Here is a 26,082-nt window from a genome sequence, read left to right on the forward strand (position 1 = left end):
AGGAAATAATGAGTAAAGAGAATAAGTATACATTATTGTTTATTGAAATATCTAGTTTCAATGTATTGCTTTAATGGAAGTATGCAAATAATCTGAATGTGTTCACACCTGAATGTGTACATGTGTTGTTGGACATCAAAACGACTGGTAGAGAACACAGGGATTCAGAGTACAGATACAGGGAGGACCAGATAACAGTTACCATCCATTTTGTGAACCTCCCAGTAGATTTTGAAACGTAATTTCGGCGAAAACCAATACTGTTCTCTGTGTTTCAGAAAGGGTAAATATCTAAGTGAATGTCTTCCAAAAAAAAAACATTTACTGATTAGCGCTTGTATTTCAGTCATTGTCAGTTTGAAAACCATCGAAATTTATTTGATTTGTTTACTATTAATTCTTTTCCGTTTCTTTGTGTTGTTAATCATTTATAAAGTTTTCTATTTACCACACCCCCACAGTTCGTTTAAGAGCTATTGTTTCTACGCTTTTAACATTCTGTAAGTACTTTCATAATATTATTATTAATATTTTTATTTTTTTATGTCGGCTGTCACAATCTAACCAAAATTGGCACAATTACTAACCTGTTTTGAAAAAAAAGTGGAAGTGTCTATTATGGTTTTTATTTAGCCATTTGGTTTTTCGTAAATTCGGAATTACTTACTATTACAGTATTTTTTTAGAAAATGTTTGGAAAAATTCTCCACAGACAAGCCCAGCAGTTTGTGTCACCTTTGTACATATTTTGAATTGGAAAGAACCAATTGAGGACCTTTAGAAGCTTTATCATCTGTTCAGGAAGAAAATAAGAAATTTTAAGACCTTACATATTCTTACTGATGTATTTTTTTTTGATACTAGAAGGTTGCAGCTGCTTTGAAAACTTCCCGTAAAATTGTTTATTCGATTCGGAAAAAGCAAGCAAGTAATCTTATGATTTCCTCACCTAGAAAACGTAAATCGAGACGTTATCGACGGGCCAAGACCACTGATTTATCTGAAAGCATTAAAATGGATGTTCGAAATACATTATATGATATGTACAACGATAGTATGTTAATAATAGTAAAATATATCTACTTTTGTAAGAAACATCAATTAACATTTCATTGTTTCCAGAGACTGAGATTTTTGGGTTGCATTATAGATTTTTCATAAAAATTTCTTCAAACATATTAAGTCATAGAAAAAATAAAATAAGCGTCTAAAATGTTTTCCAGCGGGTTTAAAATAAAATAAGTGGATTGCAACCTGAAAATGAAATATGAGATACTACAGCATCACTCAGAATATCTTATTGAATTTTTAATTTGTTGTATTTATTTTAGAGAAACATGTAACCATCCAGAACCTAAATCAAGAGCTTAAAGTTAAAGAAATACTACATATTGGTGATACATCTCTGCGAATTTTGGTAAATAAATTAGGTCTCAAATTTAGACGGAATTCTATGATCCAAACGGAAACTTCTCATAAATAAAAAATGTTATTTCGGATAAGATATTTTTGATTTGCTTTGGTATAAGGTTGTTTTAGTGCAAATTTGCAGTCAAAGATTTCTACTTTCTGACTGACAATACACGCAAAATTTTAAAAGTGACGAAGCTTTAGACACGCCCTTTTCTATAATATGAACACGACAGGTTTGTTGACGAAAACTTGATTTGATTCATATGATTATAAATGACGTAGCCTTCGTGACGCACGGGTAAACTAACTCAGCGAGAACAGTACCTTAATTGGGTTCCCTAAAATTAAAAATTATGCAATAAGTGCAGTTATGTGGCAAGATTTTTAAAATAATTACTTTAATTAAAACCAACACGAATAAGTTTGAAAAAATGAAATCATCTTACGCGAAAATATGGATTTTTGGAAAGAAAGCAATGCAAACCACAGTTTATATATTTTTTTACTAATAATACCTACATAAACCTAACGATACTTTTTATAAAATATACGAACAGTCGTCGATATTTTATTGCTATTCCCAACATCAATATTATGAAATTCCTAATTGGCTATGTCTATTTTTGTCTCAGACTTGGTTGCTATCGTAATATGTTAAATACTTCTACTGTTGTCTTGTTTTGACTGATTTAATAACAAGAATGATTTTAAAGTGTAGAACCAATAAAAATGAAAAATTCACCACATAGACCAAAAACTCATTTTTCGTCTGAACTAGATTTGTCTTTTTTAGACCGAACGCTCCTTAAATATTGAAGTAATTTCAACATTTTAACTCTATATCCACTTAGAGGAGCAGACACTTGAAGATGTCTATCCGGTGAAAATTGAGATGTCTTACAACTTAGTCGATAAGTTAGGTCGAGGATTCATTTCCCTTCTAAATAGTTAGAAAGTTGACTTACTACCTAATATTTGTTCTCTCTAAGGACTTAATTGACGTATTTGGTTTTCTACTAATACGGGTGTGGTAACTTTTATCTGGGGCATTTTATAAAGTGCTTATTAACAAAGCCCTATGTCACTTTTAAGTAGATGATTTGATGTGAAGAAACGTAATATGAACATTATGCTTAATATTTGTGAAAATTTTTGTTTTTAAATTCATAATTGATCAGATAGGTTAGTTTTTGTTTTTAGCTGAAGTTTTTCTGATGGAAAATTTATGTATATGGGGGTTCATATAAGACAGTTACAATCATCAGCAATTTTGTATCGAATTTTAATTGAATTTCATGCACGCATCATTGTGGTTGTTTGTTTTGAATTCGTCAATTCCAGCAAAATTTTTCTACATCAAAAATTATAATTGGTATTTTTTCAAAAAATCAAGTGTTGAAGAAAATTGCATTTTATGATCAACAACGACTGATTTTACATAACGCAGCGGAGGTCAAAAATTACTTCTGGTAATTTTTAAAAATAACCGACCGTTTTTGAAGAAAATTAGATTTTCTGCTGAAAAAAACATGGACCATTTACACTATAGAAAAAAGTAGATTTCAATAAGTTTTAACAAAATTTAATTTAAAAAAATGAAAAATCAGCCGTTTTTTATCATAAAATGTATTTTGTTAGAAACGGTCGGTTTTTTTGAAAATTACCGAAATTCTTGACGTAGAGCACTTCAAGGTTTTAGAAAATGTTTTTATAGCACCCAATTTTCCAGTAACGTGGAAGAGCAAAAAACATTGTCAATCCAAAATCTCTGCCACTGTTTTATGCAAAATCAATAGATTTACACTAAAAATACTGCTTTTTTAGGAAACTATGCTCGCAAAAGTTCTTATAGTGCGACAAAGAGGTTCCGGAGATATTTACCGACAACGATATTGTTTTTTCAATTTTGACACCCTGTATCTCGAAGAATGATAGAACTTTTTCTCATATTTTATTATTTTTATCTCTATACATGCTAAAAAGTACCTTTCTTTTTAGTACCTTTTTTTTTCTCTATAATAATTCAGAAAAAACGGTAATTAGTATAGTAATAATATTTATTCAGTAATTTCCAGGTAGGTAAATAACTTTAATGAAAGAAATAGTTCGGAAAATATGTGTCCGTTATGTTTTGTGTAATTACGTATCATTTTACTCAAAAGTGTTCACTTTCGATTTTTCTGGTTCTAATTCGGGATTTCATTTAGAAACCACCTGTTGTATGTATACTATACTAATTAAATAGTTTGGGTTTTATCAAGAGTTGCTCATTAAAAACGTTTGAAACTATGCATTATTTTCACAAAATGAGATTTTTTATAGGAGTCATAACAAAAGTAATAAAAGTTACAGCCAATGTTGTTTTCCCGCCTAAATCACAGGTTATCTTATCGAAACGATCTATTCGGCTTGTTATTGGTCGGAAGAACCGAAAAATCCGACCTTATCGCGGCCCGAACTAGAAAATAAATATCTCGTAAATATCCGGAGTCGCGTTTTATGTTTACCACGGCCGGCGTTGTAATTATAGCTTAGGAACAGCCATTCTGGAATTTTAATTGTACGTTTCTTGTTTACGGGAACGCGCCACTCGCAACCTTGCGTGTAAATTTTTCTTTTTGGCCGTTTTGGCCCTTTTGTCAGCCGTCTAAAGGTGTCCAAAGGCGAACGTCCCTATAAATAACGGAAGGAAGCCACTTTATATGTGCGTGGTGCGAGCTTTTTTTGTGTCAGGAAAGCCGGAACGTTATCTTTTTATATTTATACTCCCCAAAAAGGCCATAGATATGTAAATTGATACAGATTTAAAATAATGGCAAACGTCGTAACCAAAGCCGTTCGGCGAGATTTAAAGAGGGGCCAAATTATAATACGCCGCCGGTTTATCATTTTGTTGGGCTGCGAATGATCGAAATGGTACAACATAACGTGGGCGGTTCTAGCAAAAACCAGTTTTCAAGCGATGGCCATTATAATATACCGGGAAAGATGGGTTTTTGTGTTTAATAGGTTACGTAAACTACCTTGAATCTTGTGATTGTTTTTTTTTTCGGGAGCTAACTCGTCTCGGTTTTTGATCTCTTTGAAAACCGATAAACAAGCTATAATAAAAGGCAAAGAGCAAGAGTCAAACGAGAGGTGTTAACAGTTCAAAGAATTGCGGTTGTCATTCTAGTGTCGGACAGCTGCTAGAAATTAACCATCTGATGAACGGCCCCGGTTATAAGTTTATCTCTTCTCAAATTAATTTTAGAATATTTTATGATGCAATCAAATTTTCACTCGTAACTGCGGTCGTAGTTTTCTTCTTTTCTTTCTTATGGTGAGACGGTTACTTTATATGGTTAAAATAATCGGGTATTTGTCACTTTTATTGTAATTGAGTAATCGTTAACTCTCTAAGACGAACATTTTGAGGTTGGTGTCAAACTTGACAAATAACTTAATGGCAAAAACCGTTTGTCTTTATCTGTCATCGTTTTTTATAATTTCTCAAAATACATTTCTATAGCAACTTTGCGTAGAATTCAGCCACCTCAATACTTTTTTTCTTTTGTCACCTTTTTGAGATACGAACAAAAAATCATATTTTTTTAAATGGACGTTTTTGCATAGATCTTAAAATTTCCTTTTCCAGTGACATAATATGGCACTTGATTGGCATATTTTGGTCACGATTTTTTAGATAAATACGCACTGAATGGTATAAAATAGGTTTGTGAGGTTAGACGACGTAAAAGGTCACCAGTTTGGATTTTTACCTTTGACAAAGAAAAAAATCTAATATATCTAATCTAAATTTTAACTTTGGCGGAACTAGTAAACTCTCCAAGAGCTGTAAGAAAAATGTTGTATAATTATTTATAACCGAAAACAGTCGATATTGCAGAAAGTTATTGCAGTTGTAAACTTGTTTATGTACTTGTATCTTATTCTAGAATATTCTGTGTGAGAATTAGTGATATTTTTTAATAACTACATCATAAGACGTATTTGGTCATTTTTTCGAGTAAGTAACTACTAATCTTTCTATGCTTTTTTTTATTTCCTTTCTTCTTCATTTATTTGTGTCATTCAAACTTGTTACGTCACGCCATTTTTCTTTGATTTTCGCTTTACATAATTGACTTCTAAAAGTTGTTTGATTTTTTATTAACTCATAAAATTGAAACTCTTTATATAGTATTTTCGCGTGTGAAATTCAAAAACAATTCGCAGAAACCGCGCCTATCAACTGATTAATCGATCTCTATGAGCTGTGAAGTTTACGATTTTTGAACCACTTCCAAAAGCCATACAAACCTACTTACAAGGCGACAAATAAAGCTTAAAATATGCACAACTTAACGAAATGGTGGATTAATAAGAAGTTGACTAATCACCGAAAAATGCCGTATTAATTTCTTTCTCGGAGCGCGATTGCTGGCGCCAAAATTGCTTCGATCTTGGCCAATGTTATAAAAATGATATTAAGTAGCGGTCATAACATAAACAAAGAACGGCGCCATTGGACTATTTATAATGTTGAGGAGAGGGTTAAAAATTGCCTACTCCGACCGTTGGTTGCACGTTGGAGAGTTCAAGTGAAATGGTTTTTAAAAGTGCGGAGAAAAATACCTAGAAATGTCATCGTGTAAAAGTATTGAAATACATAAACAGGCAAGTTGGTTGAACTTCTTGTCGGTGCGCTTTTCTTTACGAAGAATTCTAACAAACTGCCTACTTAATCTGTATTGACGGAATTTTGGAGATGCTCTAAAAATCTGTAACAAACGACGAGGATATGCGTAGGAAACCGGTTGTTTTGATGTCCAAAACAACAAATTAACGGTTTGCGATTTTTTAATTGAGGGTTCCAGCAAAAATACCGAGGTTGACGTCACCGTTTCCGAATAGTGCCAAATCGCTCTATACTAATACATGGACCCGGCTATTTTCGAAACCGATTTTATTTTTACGCAAAATATTCAGTTTTTCTTATTTAACGTACAATAATTAGTGGTGTACGATTTAGTGATTTTCTAGTAACAAATTGTTACTTTTGGAGTCAATACTATTCGAAACTTTTAAAGTTGAATCACAATCCTCGAAGAGCTTGGAATCCACGTTCTTCCAAATTGAAGCAATAGTTCTTTTTGCTGATCATGGAATTCCAAGTATAAATTTGATTGAAATTTCTATATCTATTTTGTATTATAGATATAGAAGAATAAAAACTGTCTAATTATGTCCAATGGTTGGACATAAAGTCTGTTCTGTTTTTGACTGTTGCGTCCTAATTTTCTCTATACATACATAAAATGTATGTTGTATTTCCAGCTATTGTTAGTTTGGCGGTTTAATTAATCTCATGGTAGGTCATTTTGATGTTATTATCACAATTTTATGAATGAAATTAATCTTTTAATAGAGAACTTTCTAAGAGAAAACTATAGTGAAAAGCATGTCTGCGTGTAAAGTAAAGAGGAAGCTGGAAAAACATTATTAGCTCTAACTGCTTTCTTTGGAGTAAGTTTTCCTTCAAGATACGCTTTTTGTTGATTATTAATGCTATATTTTTAAGAGGGTTTCTTTAGGCATTTGTGAATGTACCGTGCAAAGAATTACTTTACTCCGCGTAATGACCAAAGTTTTAAAAAAGACAAGCGAAGCTGTTATTGTCATACTACCTATGCAGAGGAAGTTCTTTTATGTATTTTATTACTACATTTTAGCTAATTGTCCTGAACTAATCCTCATAAGTAATGGAAATTTGGTCGATATGATTCTCAACTTGGTTACCTATAAGGATTCTAGTCCAAAAGAGTGCCTACATCTGAATTGGATTAATGTAATCTGAATGATAAATAATGTGAGTTAGGTTACATTATTTTATAATCGTAAGAAAATTGAGAAAACGAAAAAGATTTCGTTAACTTACTTAATTTTTTTATGATACATGAACACTAAACGAATATCTGTTCTCATTCGTATTCTGTAAAACAAGGATATCTATTAAGACCCTAATCTGTATCTTCTTATCTAACTTTCGTTAACATTGTATGGGGGAGGAGAACTCATTCATCACCGAAACTAGACAAATCCTTTAACGAAGTTAAGGAACTTGTAAGGATTAAACTGTCACTTACAACCCGACTGAATGGTTGCGTACTGCAGCACGTTCAACCACAAACCCAATGCAGCTGTTTCGTTCCTGCATCGTTTGACCCCATTCAACCCAAAAACGGAGTTAGTTCATAATTGAAACGGACCCCGTTCCGGCACGGTATAAATCTGAGCACTCCCGGGGTCCCGAAAGGCCTGCCCCTGCCACTTAAATATTCATATCCCTTCACCGCAATAATTCTTGCTGGCGTTTCCGCGTCTTTGTTAAAAGGGCGTTCCACACTAGCGTAGGGTGAACTCTAGCTTATAACCGATAAGCGACCAACTTTAAAAATATTACTTTCCTGCCTCGGCTGATTAAACCAGGAAGGAATCAAAGACAAATTTATGTAGGCACACACCCGTACTTTATTTCTTCTACTGCACTATAGTTGCAATTTCTGCTTTGTTGGACAATCAGGTGTGCATATTTCTTGGTATGTTTATGACAGGAAACCCATTTCCTATTCCTGTTCAATGGTGAATACCAACTGTCACCCTTTCTCATCGATGGCAAAAATCCGACGATATTAAATCGTTCGAGTGTAAACGGCAACGATAAGAATCGAAACGGGAGAAAAACGGATTCCCTAAGCTTTGGCGATTGTTCGAACACTCGACCTCATCAAAACCCAACTGCGAAAAAAACCCGTGAACGGAATCCTACTTGAACGAAAGGAAACTACTTTCAGCATGCGTTCCATGCTTACTAAACGCACAATTAACCACGTTTAACACGTTTGTCGGCGTTTCTTTTCATTATTTCGATACGACGTGATTCTTCGAGACCGCAAACACAAAAACGCCTTTTACCAATGATAATGCCAAGATAGACATCTTAGGAAAGTATACGAAATGGGACGCATATGTGTCTGTGGGATTATCACACGAGTATCCAGTTGTACGTGTGATTGACGTAAGGAAAAATGTGTGGGTTAGATTATTAAAACTAGAGTTTTCAGGACCAGCTCTAAATAATGAGGACATACAACGAAACTTTCTAGGGATGAACATTTTTTGTGGATCATCCACGTTAAATGCAAGATGTTTAATGCAAGTCGAAATGTGGAGCATTGACGTAAATCACAGCATTGTTCGTAGTTTGTGATTGGTTAAAAAAAAAACTACAAGCTTTTTTGGCTAATCACAATCTACCCACTGTAATGATATTGACGCAAATACTGCATATGTAGACTTGCAGGTCAGTTTATTATTCCTTTCTTAAATCACAAAGAGGTGCACATCAATACATTTTTTTTGCAATTTCAGCAATTTACTCATACATCACTAACGATTTTCCTTCTTCCTATGAGTAGATCTGCAGTTGAAGCTATATCAAAAACCCTCTCCATTAAAAGTCTCGGTCCCCCACTGAGATATCTCATCCAAAAGACGTGAAATGAAAGTTTTTCTCAAAAAAGCCGAGCGTCCTAATGCGAAACCCCCATCAGTGCGGAACAATATTATGATAAGTCCTGGTGCTAACGAGCCTTTAATGACCTGGGGGGGTTGTTTCTGTGTCGCTCCTCCTAACGATCTCTCGACTAAAAGCTTTATTAATATTTATTCGTTTGTGTATGTGCGTACATGACTCATATTAAAAATTACTGCACGAGTTTATCTCTAAGTGGAATTTAGAGGAATTCCCTCCATTTCGGTTTGGCAGCTTAACCAGAAAACACTATCGAAATGGTTAATTCCGATTCGGAGATTCTTGGCGATCGTTGCTGGCCATAAGTCATAGCCCGTCAACGGGCGCCAATCTATTTACAATTTCGGGCCATGAATAATGCAAAACGTGGCCAAAATAACTGTGTGTCTTTGGAATTTTTTAACGATGCTTTGAAAAATTCGCTTGCACGTGTTTTGCTCCTATATTTAGGTGTTTGTCTTAAGTAACGGTATTTGATGCAAACAAAATGTTCTTTCAAATTGCCTCCCTCAAAATGCAACATATCAAAGAAAAGTAATGATCAGTTAGCAAGGTTAAAGGAACCATTTGCACTATTCAATAACGGCAAATTAAAACGTTGTGAATACAAAGAAGATTGGGTTAGGTTATAGAGTTGTAGTAAACAATTTGAATGCCAAAGAACTGGTAAAGTTAAGTAATGACAGAACATCAGAATGATTGTCGCTAGAGAATAAACAATTGGCTTTGTGTGCTTTTGGCTGACAATCGAGGTCAACATCTTCGAATATTGCAAAAAGCATTAAACTTTTTATTAATTCTGGAATAAATGTGCCTAAAAAGCGCTTAAGTAAACCCTTTTATGGGGTGCTGAAATCTAAAACTGATTGATTAAAATGATAATGGTACTATAAACACGAAAACACAGGTTGCCACTCAAATGAATGGATGTTAATGATCCAACACCTAATTTAATGGTATTTTTAATTGAACGCTATTACCTTTACAAGTTTGCCGTAGTAAAGTATATTATATTTATGTGTTTCCCGGCACTGAAAATAACATTCATAACCCTGAAAAGTTGGCATCGCCCCGCCCAAAAAAAATCTGATTTAACGTTGATTTATCCCAAAAACAAAATTGAGGATCACCGTAAGTATTGTCGTAAAATTATTAACATTTCGGAGAATACAAACTAATAAAATTAGCTTGTTTCAGGGTCTTTTTTGCAAGCTTTTATTAACCAGATACTAAAATTAGTAAAATTACTGTAACGTTTACAGAATGTATAAACACGTTTACTTTAAACCGTTATTTGAAGGCAGTATCAAATGTATTATGAATTTAATTTAGTTGATTTGCTAGACAGGCCAATTTGATAAGCAAAAATTGCTTTGAAAGGGAGATTGTCAAGTTTTGGTGAATTGGTCTAATTGGTTGATTAATTTAAAAATTTGATAACAATTGTTTTGGGGGATATTTCAAAAATTACAAAACTGAACTAGGATAATAGAATACTAAAAGAATTACTTTTTGGCAAAATTTCTTTTTTACCATTTACCACTGTATATTTGACAGCAAATGACAAAAACATTGGTAAAGCCGTTTTTATTTTTTCGTTTTTCTAAAGAATATCTAAAAAATTATGACTACAAATAACACGCAGCTTTTCAATGTTCAAAATTGAGGAAAGCTAAGAGAGAAACTCAAAAATGATTGTTAGGATTTACTACATACGTTAGGCCGTTAGGCTACGACTCTAATTTAAAAAATTGGAAGTCAATGGTATATTGGACACTGGATTTTCTTCTCTAACATAACATTACCCTTATTCTGCTAGAAAGAAAATTTCAATTTGTCACCCTTTATTTTGGTAAAAGTGCGTTTGTGTTGTTATAACGATTTGTATTCTAAATATTTGTGCAATCATGCTGAAGTTATCCACTTAAGTTTGGGTTATCTGGACTTTCGAATATCACAGCAACACATTTTACGAACAAAATATACTATACTATGATAGTCTTTCAAGAGATTTAATTACATCAGTTATATTTTCTTCTGGTAGCTAACAACAAGCATTGCATTTTATAGTTTTATACTGCTAATTTATTAGAAACTTGTGTGAGCTACTGTTAGGAAGGAAGCAACAGTCTTAAATACCGATTTTTATCGTACAAAAGGTACGGTGGTAGTATTCATAAAAATTAATAATTTTACGCCTGGTGGATAAGTAATTTGTTTTGCTACTAGTGCGTAAAATTATTGCTCTGAAAAAATGTACAGAATGTGCTAAACTAACTGTCAAAATTTCATTCCACTACGGTTTCAATATGAAATTTAGCTTTTTGTTGGATTTTGTTATTATAGTGAACCTTTATAATCTGACATAAATGACACAGCTGAAATAAAGACACTCAGTTTAATGTGAGTTTCATTTAGACCACTATAGAAGTCTAAGTTTATTCGAACCATCTGGTTGCGTGTTATGCCCGGTTGCGTGTTGAATCACATTTATATATTAATGTGCAACTTTGTTAGACAGGCTCTTATACATATGTATGCGTGTTTAGTAAAAGGGTAAATCCGCAAAGTTTGCCAAGTCGTTACTTTGTACCAGTTTGTTGGCCTCGAGTCGCGCACTAAGAAGTAGTCGCTCGGAGGTCCATCAGAATGGGCCAAATCTCCGGGATAACATACGGGAACACGGTGACATTCTAAGTGCATTTTTCGCATTACGAATGCCGAGAATACGACCGTTCTCGTTGCCAACGTTTGTTTTTTCCAAAAACGTTTTTGGCTCGTAGTCCGTCCAACAACACCTGCTTTCTGTTTCCAGCTAGATAAATAATTTTAAAATATATTATCCGTCGTTTTATTTTTGAAATAAAACCGAACGGCTAACATCGGCGACGTGTGGAAATATTCCCGGGTAATTATCGTGATTTTGGTACATCTGTTTGGGGACGTCGTCCTGCTATAAGCTCTGACGGTCGTAATCGGAGCGACGCGTGCAAAGTGGTACCCGGATGGTACTTCGGCAATTTGCCGCAGTCGAAGCTCGACAAACCAGTCGTCTTTTTTTCTTCTATCTCTAATCTCGAACGAAGATAGATGTAGAAAGAAGGCATTAAGTAAGCCAAAGGACGCCGGAGCATTATTTAAGGCCGTTCACATTGGAGAACTTACCAACAACCTTTGGGCGGCGACACTCAGCGTTGCCAGATTTATGATTCACTTTTTACGATCTCGTCTACAACAGTACCCGATTCAACGTGAATGTAATGATAGACGATGAGAGACAGATATTTACGAGTTTGCCTGCATCTCTACAAATTGTGCAATCTTAAATAAATATACACAGAAAAGGCGGAAATGATGTTTGATACGGGTCTGGTAAATTGACCCCAACCATTATAAACTATTCATAAAACATATGTTAATTTTGTAAAGAAATTTAAGTAAGACAACATGGGAGAACCAAAGACACAATTAAAAGTTAAATTATCTCAAAAAACTGTAGGAGCTGTGCTGAATATCCTAAGAAAAATTCAAAACTTTGACACCCTGTATATCAAAAAGAAAGCGATCATCGACACATTATACCCCACTGACTCACCCTGCAGAGAAAAGAATTATCAATGCAAAAATTACATTTGGCTTTTTTTTTTACTTTCTGATATTCTTCAGCTGTCAATATTGTCAATGGAAGTTTCTTCTTTGGGACATTTATTTGACGTTTCGATTCAACTTCAAATTTAGGTTAACGATCAACTCGAGGTATTATGAAACTGGACTTTACGCTTGTCAACACTTGAGCAGGGTGATTCGTTGCGTCATCTGTAACAAATACGGCATTTTGATTAGAACTTTGTACGTTTTCACGTGCCCAACGTGAATTGACGACATGTAGTAGACACGTGACAACTGTCAAATTTTGAATCGCACCTTAAGCGTTCTAGCATTGCCACAATTGCCTTATTAGTAAAAGTCCTTGTTCAAAATTCCCTTTATGAATTGGCAACATAATTTGTAGTGATAGAGGGTTATTTTGACACATGTAGGGACTAACTGAATATTCTAAGATTTAGTGTTAAGCATGTTTTTTCTGGGTAACATCTGGCATCATTCATCAATAATCTATCAACTCCTTCACTAAGAAAATATACAAAATATTGAAAAGCGACAACACTGTATAGCTTTGACCTATCCAGGAACCTCCCACAGGCCGGTTGCAACGTCTGCAAGAAGTCTGTCGGAGGCTGGTGGTACCCGAGGTCGTTGAACCAGGTCGGCCGGGTACTATCTCGCCTACTAGAGCTGGTATCGCGTTATCGATACGCGGTCGTTAACCTGACCGGCCAACCTTGCAACGTCCAAAAAGTAGGACCGGTCACCTGACTCAGATCGGGCCGGGGTGCTGGCCGAAAGTGTTTTTCGTGTTTCAGAAGCAACAGACTGACGAAAATGTTGAACTCGACTCGCACATCACTATGAACGAAATTAGTCAAAGTCGGAGTAGTTCCGTGATGTTGATGATGATCGTCGGTCGATGGCAGCCGCTGGTTGCGCTGACGATGCATCACAGAAACTGACGGTGAAGGTCATCTCCTGCGAGAAAACCTGCAGACCGTAATAATAGCCGTGAGTTGTTTTATAAAAATTGAAAAAGTTCTTGTTTTGTGATACAAGAATTCTTGGTACTTTAATAAATCAACTCCCAATGGTAATTGTTAACTGTATTCCTTGCTCCAAAGTTTATTAGGGTTAGTAGTTTCTTCTAACTTACTTGTAAATAGTGCAAAATGCAACTTTCTCAACTAACCTTATTGATGCGTTATGACAAAAATTCCATCCAACAGAAATAAACAATTTTCCAAGAAACCATCCAAGGCTACTACTGGTTGAGCTTTTCAAATAGAGATTCCTTTATGAATTTATTGTTACAATAGGTTCTCCACGTAGCATTGCATATTAATATTTGGCTTAGCAATAAAATATGCCATTAATTAGCAAAACCGGGTGCGCCATAATCCTGGCCAGGGTCCCCTAAAAGGACAACCTACGAGGTCAAAATGTTTTATCCAGGAACACGGAGACGCATAAATAAATTTGATAAACGCGACCGCTCGCCGCATAATGCATTAGGAGGCCCCGCATGCTATACCCGGGAATGTTTTCGAAGAATAACAATGAGCCCATTAGGGAGATACACACGGTCTGCCCGAGAATTTCGTCAATGGGAAAATCGCGGAATGGCGACAAAAAGTTATTTGCTCGCGGCCCTTTTCGACGGCGCAAACGATAAGTACTTGTTTGCCGAAGTTATGGATTCGTTTGTTACGAACGACGCTTGGCTGCTTTGCTTTTAACCCAAAAACGGAGACATTTCAAAATAAATCTGTGGCAAAACACGAGACGTGACCGTGAAATATGTAGGAGAAACGCTCAAATCAAGAACGGAACAATGGAAGGAAAGGACCTGGAACTGACAACTTTTAGAACTGAACCGTTTATGTTTGCTTTGATGTATTGTTCACGTTTCAACCAAATCCATCATGTCTGAGTAGCCGGTCAAAAAAGCAAACTATTACAAAATAAAAAATAATAATAGTGCGGTAAAGTTACTTTTCCGCACTCATTTTGTTAAAAAAATAGTTATTTGTATACCTAGGCCGTGAAATGGTATTTTAAAAAAATTATTTCACGGCCGAGGTGTACACAAAATGTTTTGTTCAAACGATATTTATTTAGAAATTCTTAATTTTTGATAAATAAAATGAGAAGGGTCTAGCAAACACGGTGACGTTTATCGTTAAGTTTGCTGGTTATGCATTGTTGATGTGACGTTAAATAATAGACTGACTCTTGTCAGAAATATTTTCCATTTTTTCATTTACGCAAAAATGAAATTGGGAGACGAAGATTGCTGTACTGATATGGATGGGTGTACTGCTGTAAGTGGTGCACACAGTGGTCACATCGTAACCAGCAAGCAATAATAAGCGTAGACGGTGACATAGTGATTGTTAATTTACTTTTTCCCTGTATTTTTTTTTCGGCCGTAGGGCCGTAAAAGTGCATTTCACGGCCGCTAAACTGTACGTTAAGTGAGTACTTCACATCCGTTTGAACAAAAAAGAACATTTAAATCAAAAAACCATAACTGTTTATTTTATTTCTCAATTAACAATACATTTTTAATCATCTTCTCTCAAACAGAGGCTTTCATTTTAGTAATTTTACTACATTATACACTTTCCTTCAATTTAATGAAAATTGATACTCGTAGGAAAAATGTTGTACCTAACACATGCGGAAAGCGTCTTTCCCGCCCTTTAACTGCTTGCTGTATTGGATTGGACTTTTGCATATTTAAATTGCGCTTTTTACTGATTACGATAATGCGCACAGCTCCTTGAAAATAACATCTCAACAATCTTTCTTTTCGGTTAGGTTCGGTTACAATCTATCTTTTGCAAAAGCATGTGTGAATGTCAGATGATCCTGCGGGAAAATACCACTTTCCGCACTTGTTAGGTTAGGTTAACTATATTTTTATTAATTCACTTGTTCGTATTTAATGTGTCAGAGAAAATTAAATATCAAACTTAGCAAAAAAACTTAATTTGTCACGGTCTTCAGAGAATCGTGCTTTTCTAAAAAAATGTCATTGATTCCGGCCGGGAATTCCAAAGACTGGGTTACAAAAAAAAAGCAAAATTTATTTTTATGGCAAATTACAATCTCTACACGCGCCATTAAGCGACCGTTTGAAAATAATTTGATAGGACAACTTATGCCCGAGAGCGTTCATTGAATATTCCCATTCCTGCGGACGTCAGATAACACTGGGTCGAAACGGTACAAGAATATTTTATATTGTTCACTATCGCTTTTCGGAGTTTTTCGCAATACATTCCGCGAGAATGCCTCCACTGGTTTACCAGGTGGTTCAGAAACGTGAGGGCGTGAAACAAAGTGGAAAAAAATTGCACGAGGGGGCAAATTCGAGTATATTTCACGAAAAAAATGAGTTTCGAATTTGATACGAATCGAGGGGGGGAAAGCGCTTCAAGTGTCAATAAAATAAAGGCCTAGGGTCGCCCGACCCTGACGTAGTATTCACACACAGAAGAAAACCATTAATTGTAGTCATTATTACATGGGACACCGCGTATAAAGCCCTAAGTTATGCGACGTGGACAAACAAGGGTCAGTCGATGTCCGTTGATTTGAATGACACCTGAATAAATGGAATCGCCTGGAGGGCTACGTGGAAATTATAGGGCAAACCCTGCCTGTCGTGCCTACTTCTAGCTGAGAAAAACCAAAAATTCTGCCAAACGCGAAGATCGTAAATGCACATGAGAAGGTATACGCGACGCTCCAAGCCATCTGTTCGGTCTATAAAACGCCTTAATAAACAATTTAACAGCTGCCACTCCGCATTGTTTTTCCTTTTTTCTCCGGTACGATTTCGAGTGATTTAAAACAAAAGGCTCTTTTGTTTAAGCCGAATGGTTTTGCCGCTCGATAATGGCCTCTCACGCTCTTATTTAAGCACTTCCGCATCCATACTTGAGCTTTTTTCGGACCACAAGACAGGTCAAACAGTCTAATGTTGTTAGAGCCAGAAAGATCTGCAGAATTTTTTAGTAGCAATAAAAATCTGAGAGATTTCTCATTTTAATTGTTGTAGCATTTAACTTTGCTCCTTTTTTAGAATTACTGTGTGTCCCATTTTCGATACATTTGTGTTTTGTTTTGATTTCAAGATCAAACAAGATTAGAAGATTAAGTTTTGTCTTACGGCAACACTAAGTTTTGGTGTATTATTACTCACAACTGTCGATTTTGCTACTCTTGAAATATAACTTTTTGATCGTCATATTAAGCCACAGCTTATGGTCAACAAATAAAACAGGCCGGTGACGACCTCTGAGCCTAATAAAATTTTTCAACCAGAAACTATCCCGTCCATTAGGCGCTTTTCATCCATTATTCCACTTGACATTAAACGGCCGCTGACCACAAAACCAGTCCCCGTATTTGCATTTCTATATGTTTGACGTAACCGGAGACAAACATTTACCCCAACCGTACTGTCATTGTCTCGTCAAAAGACGATCCGTATACGAAGACTAACTCCTCTCCCTCAACAACAAAAGGACACGTAATTTGTCACCCGGTTTTTGTACCGGGTAATGTACGGAGTTTACCGGGTTTTGTTGCGCTCAATCCGAGCGGAAAAAATTAGTTACGCTAATAAACATGGCTTTTGTGCGGATCCAGAAACATTAATTACCTGTAATTTAGGGACTGGTTCCGAGTCAAAAGATTCGGGAAGGGTCGATCGGAATCCTAGCTAGGGCTAGACCGATGAGTGATAGCTGAATAATGTTGTCTGGATTTTTCAAGGGAGAGTTTGATGGGAAATATTTGCAGAATGATGCTGTTTACCAGCGTTAATTAGAAAAAAAGTGACCAGTGACGCAAGTAACTTTGAAGACAAAATTAAAGAATTTGCTCACTAGGTCAGAAAGTTTAATGTTGGAATTTGTTTGTAAACAAAGGTGTGGTTTAGTAGATCTAGTTCAAGGACTAAAATATTGATTATTGATAAGATAAAGTTGCCGCACTAGATCAGAAAATAAATTTTGTGTTGTTGCATTGTATAGATGTTTGTTTGAAACATTTTCAATATTTGGAATAGTGTCCCGAGCAAACGGTTGAACGCTTTCTATGATATCAACAGGCCGGAATATATACTTGTTTTATAAGAAGTCCCGTTGACAGTGTTAAATTGATGTGTGGCATGTCCCTGGACATTTCTAAGGACATCTCATAAAATGTTTCACTGTCTGAGGGGATAAAAAAAAAATTAAAAACTGATTCTAATTATAGTAATTCATGGTTTGGAGTGTCTTGGACACTTTCTAGCTCTTTATGAGATGTCCTAAGAAATGTCTAGGGACATCCCATACATCGATTTAACACTGTCAAGTTGTGACACTCGAGCTTAGAAAGTGTCCAGGGCACTCTAAACGATGAATTGATATAATTAGAATTAGTTTTTAATTTTTTTCAACCCTTCAGACGGTGAAGCAGAAGCATGTTATGAGATGTCCTTAGAAATGTCCAAGGACATTTCTAGGAGGAAGGACACTCTAAATAAATGATGAATTGATATAATTAAAATTAGATTTTAATTTGTTTCATTCGGTGAAGCAGTCGGTGAAGATCGAGCAAAACGGTTTTAATGTTGCTATCTTTCTTTCTAAAAACTAAAAAATACTTAAAGTGATGATAGTCAATTCAACGTTCTTAAATGATCAAAATTGTCCAGATGGTATGAATAGGATACTTGCATTGAAAATTGAAAACTGATATCAAAAACAGTATGTCCACATGAAAGACGACTATTTTAGAAACAACTTACCAAAGTTTTGGTTAAGTTTAACAAAAGGTTTGTGAAATATTAGTAAAAGAAAATCGGAAAAAATCAACACCTTGAACAGCTGATTCAAGTGCTTTCTGATGACGTGACGTCAGAGGTTGCCAGACTGTTTTAGTACAAAATTATAGCATTCTATCCATCGATCTTTTTTAGTACAATAAAAAAAATTCTGACAGACAACTCATTGACTTTAATTCTTATATTTACTAATATTGTAACATAAAGATTACACTAGGTGCCGTTACCCTAAGTTGCCCCGGTCTCCCCCAGTACAATGTTTGTGTCAGCAAGATTGGCGAATTGGGGTCATGATGTGGGTATAAATACTGCACCAAAAGCACGTACAGATTACCGAACTCTGGGGTCTTCCCCAGAGGGAAGTCACTGACTGATCTCCGGGTTAGTCTGGGTACGCCTATTGTGCAACTTAAAAGTGGAGCAGTAGGTGACCAAGTGCCACACCCTAGATCAGCCCTAACAAAGGAATTAGTGTGGACGCGCAGCACGAGTTGCCGTTCCAGCTTACCTCCCTTTGTTAGGCTCTTCGCGTCTTTGCCGGCTCGGTGAATGCCCTCGGACCTAAGTCTAGGGTTCATTCACCACCGCTAAAGCGTTGCCCTCCGTGTACCTTTGCCTAGAAGCCAGACCACGTCATGATCCCCGCCATCTTAGCCATCTGGGGGTAAGATTATCGTCTAGAGATTAAGGCACTATTACGTAATAAAGAGTGGGTTACCTGTGGAAACCTGAGTATTCTTCCCCCTCAACCAACCCTTAACGTGACATGGTGGAGGTGCCTCGTTGGATCCCCGTCTGTTAATCCTCACATTAGCAGACACACCCTCGCAGACGCTAAACAAGAGCACAAAGAAAAAGGGAATGATTGAAGACGGTACACTTCTAGGTCCACAAAATCTGGCAGCCCGCTTCGAATAAAGTACAGAAGCTCAAGTGGAAGAAGATAAGCTAAGACAAGGGCCAGAAGGATAAGGAAGAGACATAGCGCAAACACAATGATAGGTTGTGGAAGAAAAAGGGCTAGCCTGCAGGTTCACAGTTGCTTGAACTGAGTAGGGCAATGTCAAGAGGGGCCTGTAGGACGCTCTAAGAAGGCAACCATAGCGAAACATTTTTAGTGCATAGCAGCACATTATTTTGGTATTATATTGGGTATGGTAAAAGGCAAATTTTCTTAATTATGTTTCATAGAATAAGTGTATAGTTAGCGCAATTATTTATTTACAATATCTTGATTTCTAGGCCAGTGTCGCGATCCCTGACCTAAGTGTAGGTATGTGATGACCTAGCAAATTCGTGCAATTATGAAGTTCTAGGTTACAACAACAAAGTGTACTGGTTTACATAATGATTTTATTTATGTTTTAAGAGATGTATGGCAAACAAAGTAATAATTGGAATCTTATTTTATTTTTTTTTTAGGGTCAACCTGGCAATCTTGTTGCGTCTATCGATCAACTGCTACAGCCTTGTTGAAAAGCGAACTAGCCTTATGTCTTGGAGAAGCCGACATCTTCAGATGGGTCCCGCCACGACGGTTCTACTTACACCCGTGTGCACCCGAAGTCTTTAATAAGTCGAGCTGAAGAAGCATCTCCAAATGGGCTGACGTTACTTAGGAAGAAATATACATGTCCAAGGATAGGTGTGCTAAAGGAGCACTCAAAAGGACAGAATATGAAGAAATGAAGCTAAGCGATGAAGTTTGCCGCTTAGAGAATACAGTGCCAAGAGAAGGCACTACGATGAGATGAAGCCTAGGTGAAGCGTTTCCACTTAGACGATGGTGCCAAAGAAGGGTACAATGAGCAATTTTACGGAATTTCGCTTAATAAGGAAGGCAATAAGATAGACGCAACAGCAAGGTTGAAAGGTGACCCAATGTAACATTTGTGATGTTTTAAAGTACACCCCTATCTCTCGCAAGCATTAAGAATAGGACTATATTAAGCTATTATATTGTAATCTGGTGAAGAAATAAAGGACTCGTTCCACCACCTTTATACACCCTATAGCATTTAAGATTAACATTAGTATATGTAGACTTTATGTATAAGTTTCGCTTTTAGTGTTCGGGGCGAACACTTTCTAGGGGAGGGGCATGTAACATAAAGATTACACTAGGTGCCGTTACCCTAAGTTGCCCCGGTCTCCCCCAGTACAATGTTTGTGTCAGCAAGATTGGCGAATTGGGGTCATGATGTGGGTATAAATACTGCACCAAAAGCACGTACAGATTACCGAACTCTGGGGTCTTCCCCAGAGGGAAGTCACTGACTGATCTCCGGGTTAGTCTGGGTACGCCTATTGTGCAACTTAAAAGTGGAGCAGTAGGTGACCAAGTGCCACACCCTAGATCAGCCCTAACAAAGGAATTAGTGTGGACGCGCAGCACGAGTTGCCGTTCCAGCTTACCTCCCTTTGTTAGGCTCTTCGCGTCTTTGCCGGCTCGGTGAATGCCCTCGGACCTAAGTCTAGGGTTCATTCACCACCGCTAAAGCGTTGCCCTCCGTGTACCTTTGCCTAGAAGCCAGACCACGTCATGATCCCCGCCATCTTAGCCATCTGGGGGTAAGATTATCGTCTAGAGATTAAGGCACTATTACGTAATAAAGAGTGGGTTACCTGTGGAAACCTGAGTATTCTTCCCCCTCAACCAACCCTTAACGTGACAATATTGTTGTTGGATAATAGATTGTTTTGGTTGCATGACTAATCAGCTGATAGCGGTCATATTTTACAAAAATAAAAACACCTTAAACAATGTACAATTTTCTGTACCACTATGCTCACGTTTATGAAGAGTTTCAGTGACAACGTTGCATAATACTGTTCTGTGACATCATTAAACAGTAAACAATAAATCCTCGCTTTTAAGTAATGGGAGCATAATCCTACATATCTACAGCATAATCCTGACATCAAAATAATACGATTTAGCTAAATTGTCCTATACCGAAAGTTAATATTAAGAAAGATACAGGGTATAAAAATTGAAATTTTGTTCTTGATTTCAACATCAGACAAGCATCATATTTACCGGCTGTCAAAACCACATACAAATTTTCTGTTATTTATATGAAAAGATTTTGATAATACGATAAGAAATCAAGAACAAAATTTCAACTTTCACACCCTGTATCTTTCTTAATATTAACTTTCTGCATAGGACAATTTAGCTAAATTGTATTATTTTGATGTCTGGAATATGCTGTAGCTCTATGTTCCATTACTTATGGCCCACCCGGTATATAAAAAACGGCTGATTTTTGAACGGAAATATTTTACACGTGGTAAATTTAAGTCAAAATAAGTTTATTAATGAAGACAATAAAAAAATACATGCATTGAATGAAAACCGGCCTTAAAACTTGAAAAGGCTGAATAGCTGGTTTCCTGAAAATGTTTCGGTTTTCAAAGAGATTCTTGATGGTGAATCACTCGAAATCCCAAACGGAATACAAAATGATGAGCAATTTGTTCAACAAAATTCACTATTATTTATTACTCTCGCTTTGTATAGGAAGTGTAGTTCGCGCGACCAGCTCCATCATCTATATTTAAAGGATTTTTAACAGTTTCGTCACGAACAAAGAGACTTATTTATACTGGAAAGACAAGGAACACGTGTTGTTGACGTGCGACGGGCCGTTACTTTACAAAACAAACTGTTCGGTGGACAGTTTTGTTGCATTGCGGTCGAACTCTTGAGATGGGGTCAAAAAATCGCTCCAGGCCAAATTGGATTTCACGCGTTTTGCGGTAAACCGCGTTAATAACACTAGCATCGCTGCAACTTACCGCACTACCGCGTCGATTTACTATACAAAGTAGCAGGGAAAGGTCAATCGACTTTTAGTTTGCTTACAAATAGTCATCAGCAAATAACTCGAGGGTTGGGGGATGTCACCGGAATAATAAAACAAAAACTAACTCGTCTAACTAAACAAGCAGTCCCGATATCGAATAACCAATAAGTTCGTCCCAGTCCTGTCATGTCTTTTTTTTATTCCATCTATCGGTGCCGTTGTCTGGGTATTGAATGGGGTCCCCCTTTTCAGACCGAAAATGGGGTCTCCCGCATTCAATCAACTTGGCGGGTGACAGTTTTGCAAAGCGGCTCAATTCGGTCCGCCCGGTAATGGATTCGGGGATCAAATTTTCATGATGGGGAATTGTCATTAGAAACAGACAGACGCCATTCAGACTTGGAGCGTAGCCGGAATCGGTTTTGTTTAGTTTACTTTTTGGTAGTTTTCTAATGTCAATAAAAAGTTTTCCATCAAGAAAGGCGGCTTGGATGGCATCGTTTAGACGTAATGGGGACTCGTAAAGAACAGACTATTTTTTACTGCTTTATTCAGTAAAATCGTCATTTTATGTAAGTCGGTTTAATAAAACACTTGCTCTAAAACCTGACATCGTCGCATTTTAAATCCGACGTTTCAGTTTTGCCAGCCATTATCAACTTTATTTTTTTAAATGCTACTCTGTTTTTTTCAGGCAGTTTTCTGATTTAAATGAATGACGTGCAACACTTGAGTAATCTTTTGAATTTTAGGTTAGAATTTGCTAAATTATTATTGCAATTAGTGATGATAATTGCTCTTACACAAAACACATGTTTTTATTTTTTTTTGCTGTAAAATCGCAAAAGTAAAATAATTGTATTAAATTTAACAACATGCGTTTTGTGTAAGAGCAATTATCATCACTCAATTCAGCAAATAATTAAGCAAATTCTAACCTAAAATCCAAAAGATTAATCGAATGTTGCACGTCATTTAAATCAGGAAAAAAAGCACTTAAAAAAGGATTGCATTTAAAAAAATAAAGTTGATGATGGCTGACAAAAACCGAAACGTCGGATTTCAAATTTAGTGAATGAATTCGTATTTTTTGGAATATTTTCAGAAGTAATCGGACTTTTTTAAAATGTTAAAACGGCATAAGCTTCAACTCCAAATTCCGCAACTTTGCCTTGGTTTTTGAGATCTCCATACTTAGACACTAATTTGTGTCACTCTGTATAGGGTGTACTGAAAATGGCGCTATGGGAAGCCACACTCTCAACACCACCAAAATGTATAAAATAAAATATTATGACTCTTAACAGAATTATTAGCAGATAATAATAATTTATATTAGATTGTCGTTTTTGAAACATTTACTATCGTGTTCAATAATCTTCTACCTTTTAACTTAATACTGTTTCTAACCGTTTTTGCTTCTGTAGATTACACAAAGTTTTTATTGTATTTTCTTTTATTTATTAATTAAAAGAAAAAGTGAAAATCCGATATAAAATTAATAGGATAATCGATTAAAGTATAATAAACTTTTCAGATTGAAACGGATAATTTTTCATTAAAATGCCATTTCGTGGAGAATAAAAATGATCTAGACTTTAATGGCTTTTAAAAGCTAGTTGAAGAATTAATTGGCTATTAACCTCCGGATTACTTCCATTTTATGACAGCATTCGGAGTCACAATAAAATCACGTAAAAAGTTATTAATTTTACGATTAGGGCGTCACATAAATCACAATAGATTGTCATTTCACCTGCCATGAATTGGGTGTGGGCTCGATAATGGTTCTAGTTTGTTTATTTGTTATAGTTAGCACAAATAATACTATAATGGTATAAGTTTGTGCAATGTTATCTGATTTCCTGGATATGAGGACTTACCTGAAATAGAAGAGCTCTACCATTAGTATTAAAATTATCAGGTCTTAAATTCCGATACCTAATTGGTAGATTGAAAATAATTAGTATTGCAAGTTAGTCTCGCAAAATAAACTACTTCCGTTACCTGATTTTAATCTCAGCTTGAGTTAGCTGCATATACAAAGAAAAAGAAGTTTAACTGAATGTTTAGGTTTTATACTATGATTTGCAGTCAGGAAGGAAAACACAGCCTGAATAACATTGATTACATTTTTATCAAAAATTTTGGGTTATGGTTCTGGGCACTGATTCTTGAAGAAAGGGAATGCAATTTTTAAGAGAAATGTTGATAAAATGCCTCCGACGACAGGTTTCAGACACATTCTCTATAGACCTTGATGACTCCTGTTGTCTTTTATTCTATTTTGCTAAATTATTAGTAAACAATTTCAGGTCTTTTTGTTTCAAGTTTGATGCACAAAACATTTTTTAAAATAACATTCTTTTTATGTATGTAAATTCTAGTTACACTTATTACCTTTTTGTATTTACAAATCATAAAAAAGTATTGTATTAATGTATCAAGCATATCTCGGAATATCAAATAATTTAAGCTTTTCAAAACGTGAAAAACAAAACGGAAATAAATTGCCAATATGGAAAATAATGTAAATTTTAAACGAAATGAGCGGATCTCCGGCTATTTTTAACCTGTCGATCAGCGAGACAACGCTTCACCTTTTTTTTGTAAATTTGAGTATTCCCCGAAGAATATCTGCATTTTTAGCAATTTTCCAACGTTTGCATAATGGATGAGAGTGGAATCTTTTTGCTGACGAGCTCGGCTGTTTAGAGAGCGTTGTAACTGTGCCAAATATGCTTATCCACGTAGATGTTTATACGTTTGTTTTTTTTATGTTTACAGGGCTTTAGCTCGAAAGCTTCTCGCCCGCCAAACTCGTCATAAAACTTTCAATGCTCATCTCCCTGAGAGCATGGCGGCGAACAATCAAAGTGCGAAGACACGCCAAAAGTATAATGTAGGCATATCTTTATGTCACTTTGCGCGAAAAATTTACATAATGCGTTTTGTTCGGGAGCCGATTTTATGATAAGGAAAATAAGAAGCGATGTTTACGCTTTGACTGTGTTTTATCTCTTCCTATGATAACTATTTACTGTTGTTTTTTTTTACATTAAACAACATATACAACACCATGCTTGAAATTGATAAGTGGCCCAAACAAAGGTTTTAATATTTGTTGTATTGATTGGACCACCAGCATTTGGTGCTTTAGAATCACTGACAAATTAAACAGCAACTTTAACATTTTCAATTTTTTTTAACTTAAAAGAAAGAGAACATCAATAAAATGATTACATTCTGCGCACTAACGAGATTTCCCACCAGAAAGAGAAAATGAAAAAGCCTTTAAACGTCAAAAAAGACTCATCACCCATTTTGAATAAACAACCGCTCCAAAAAGTGCAAACATGTTGCTGTTTCATTTTTTTGGACGAGTAGCTTGCATGATCCTTCTTACAAATGTTATTCTTCTTTCGGTTTTCCTTGGTTTTCTTCAAAGTTGACCACACAGTGACCGATACGAAGTCCGAAGGCCGGCCTGTTCAATTAAGCCCGATACGGTGGACTTAGACAAAGCGCCGGAATGAATGAAATGGAATTACGACGGCGTCCGACACAAAGCTAGTTAAATGCGCTATTTATGGATTAACCATGTTCGGCGTGGAATAAGAAATAACAGTGTCCGAGGTCAGAATAGGAATGTTGTCCTTAAATGGGACAAATGGGTCAACGAAGACCGAACGCTTAAAGACTTTAAAGTGTCAACGCTCCTCTTCGTAGTAGGTGGTTTGTCTTTTTTATCCCGATCCAAAAATAAAATCGATTATGCAAAAAATTGATCAATCCAAGTGACACAAACAGTATACGGTCCCGTGGTCGAG

General features: G+C 35.9%; 1 protein-coding gene and 1 long non-coding RNA gene across 2 annotated transcripts in view; both read left to right on the forward strand.

The window, feature by feature from the left end:
• The window catches only part of Snoo (Sno oncogene), a 103,039-nt gene that overhangs the window by 41,489 nt on the left and 35,468 nt on the right, over positions 1-26,082 (forward strand). The window lies entirely within an intron of this gene.
• Positions 58-1,101, forward strand: LOC145730914 (uncharacterized). Its single transcript, XR_014178709.1, has 2 exons — positions 58-500; positions 687-1,101. It is a non-coding gene; the product is annotated as an uncharacterized LOC145730914 (long non-coding RNA).

Source organism: Ips typographus, linkage group LG1 (genome assembly GCF_016097725.1).
Source record: "Ips typographus isolate SLU linkage group LG1, UJ_Ityp_2.0, whole genome shotgun sequence".
NCBI lineage: Eukaryota > Metazoa > Arthropoda > Insecta > Coleoptera > Curculionidae > Ips > Ips typographus.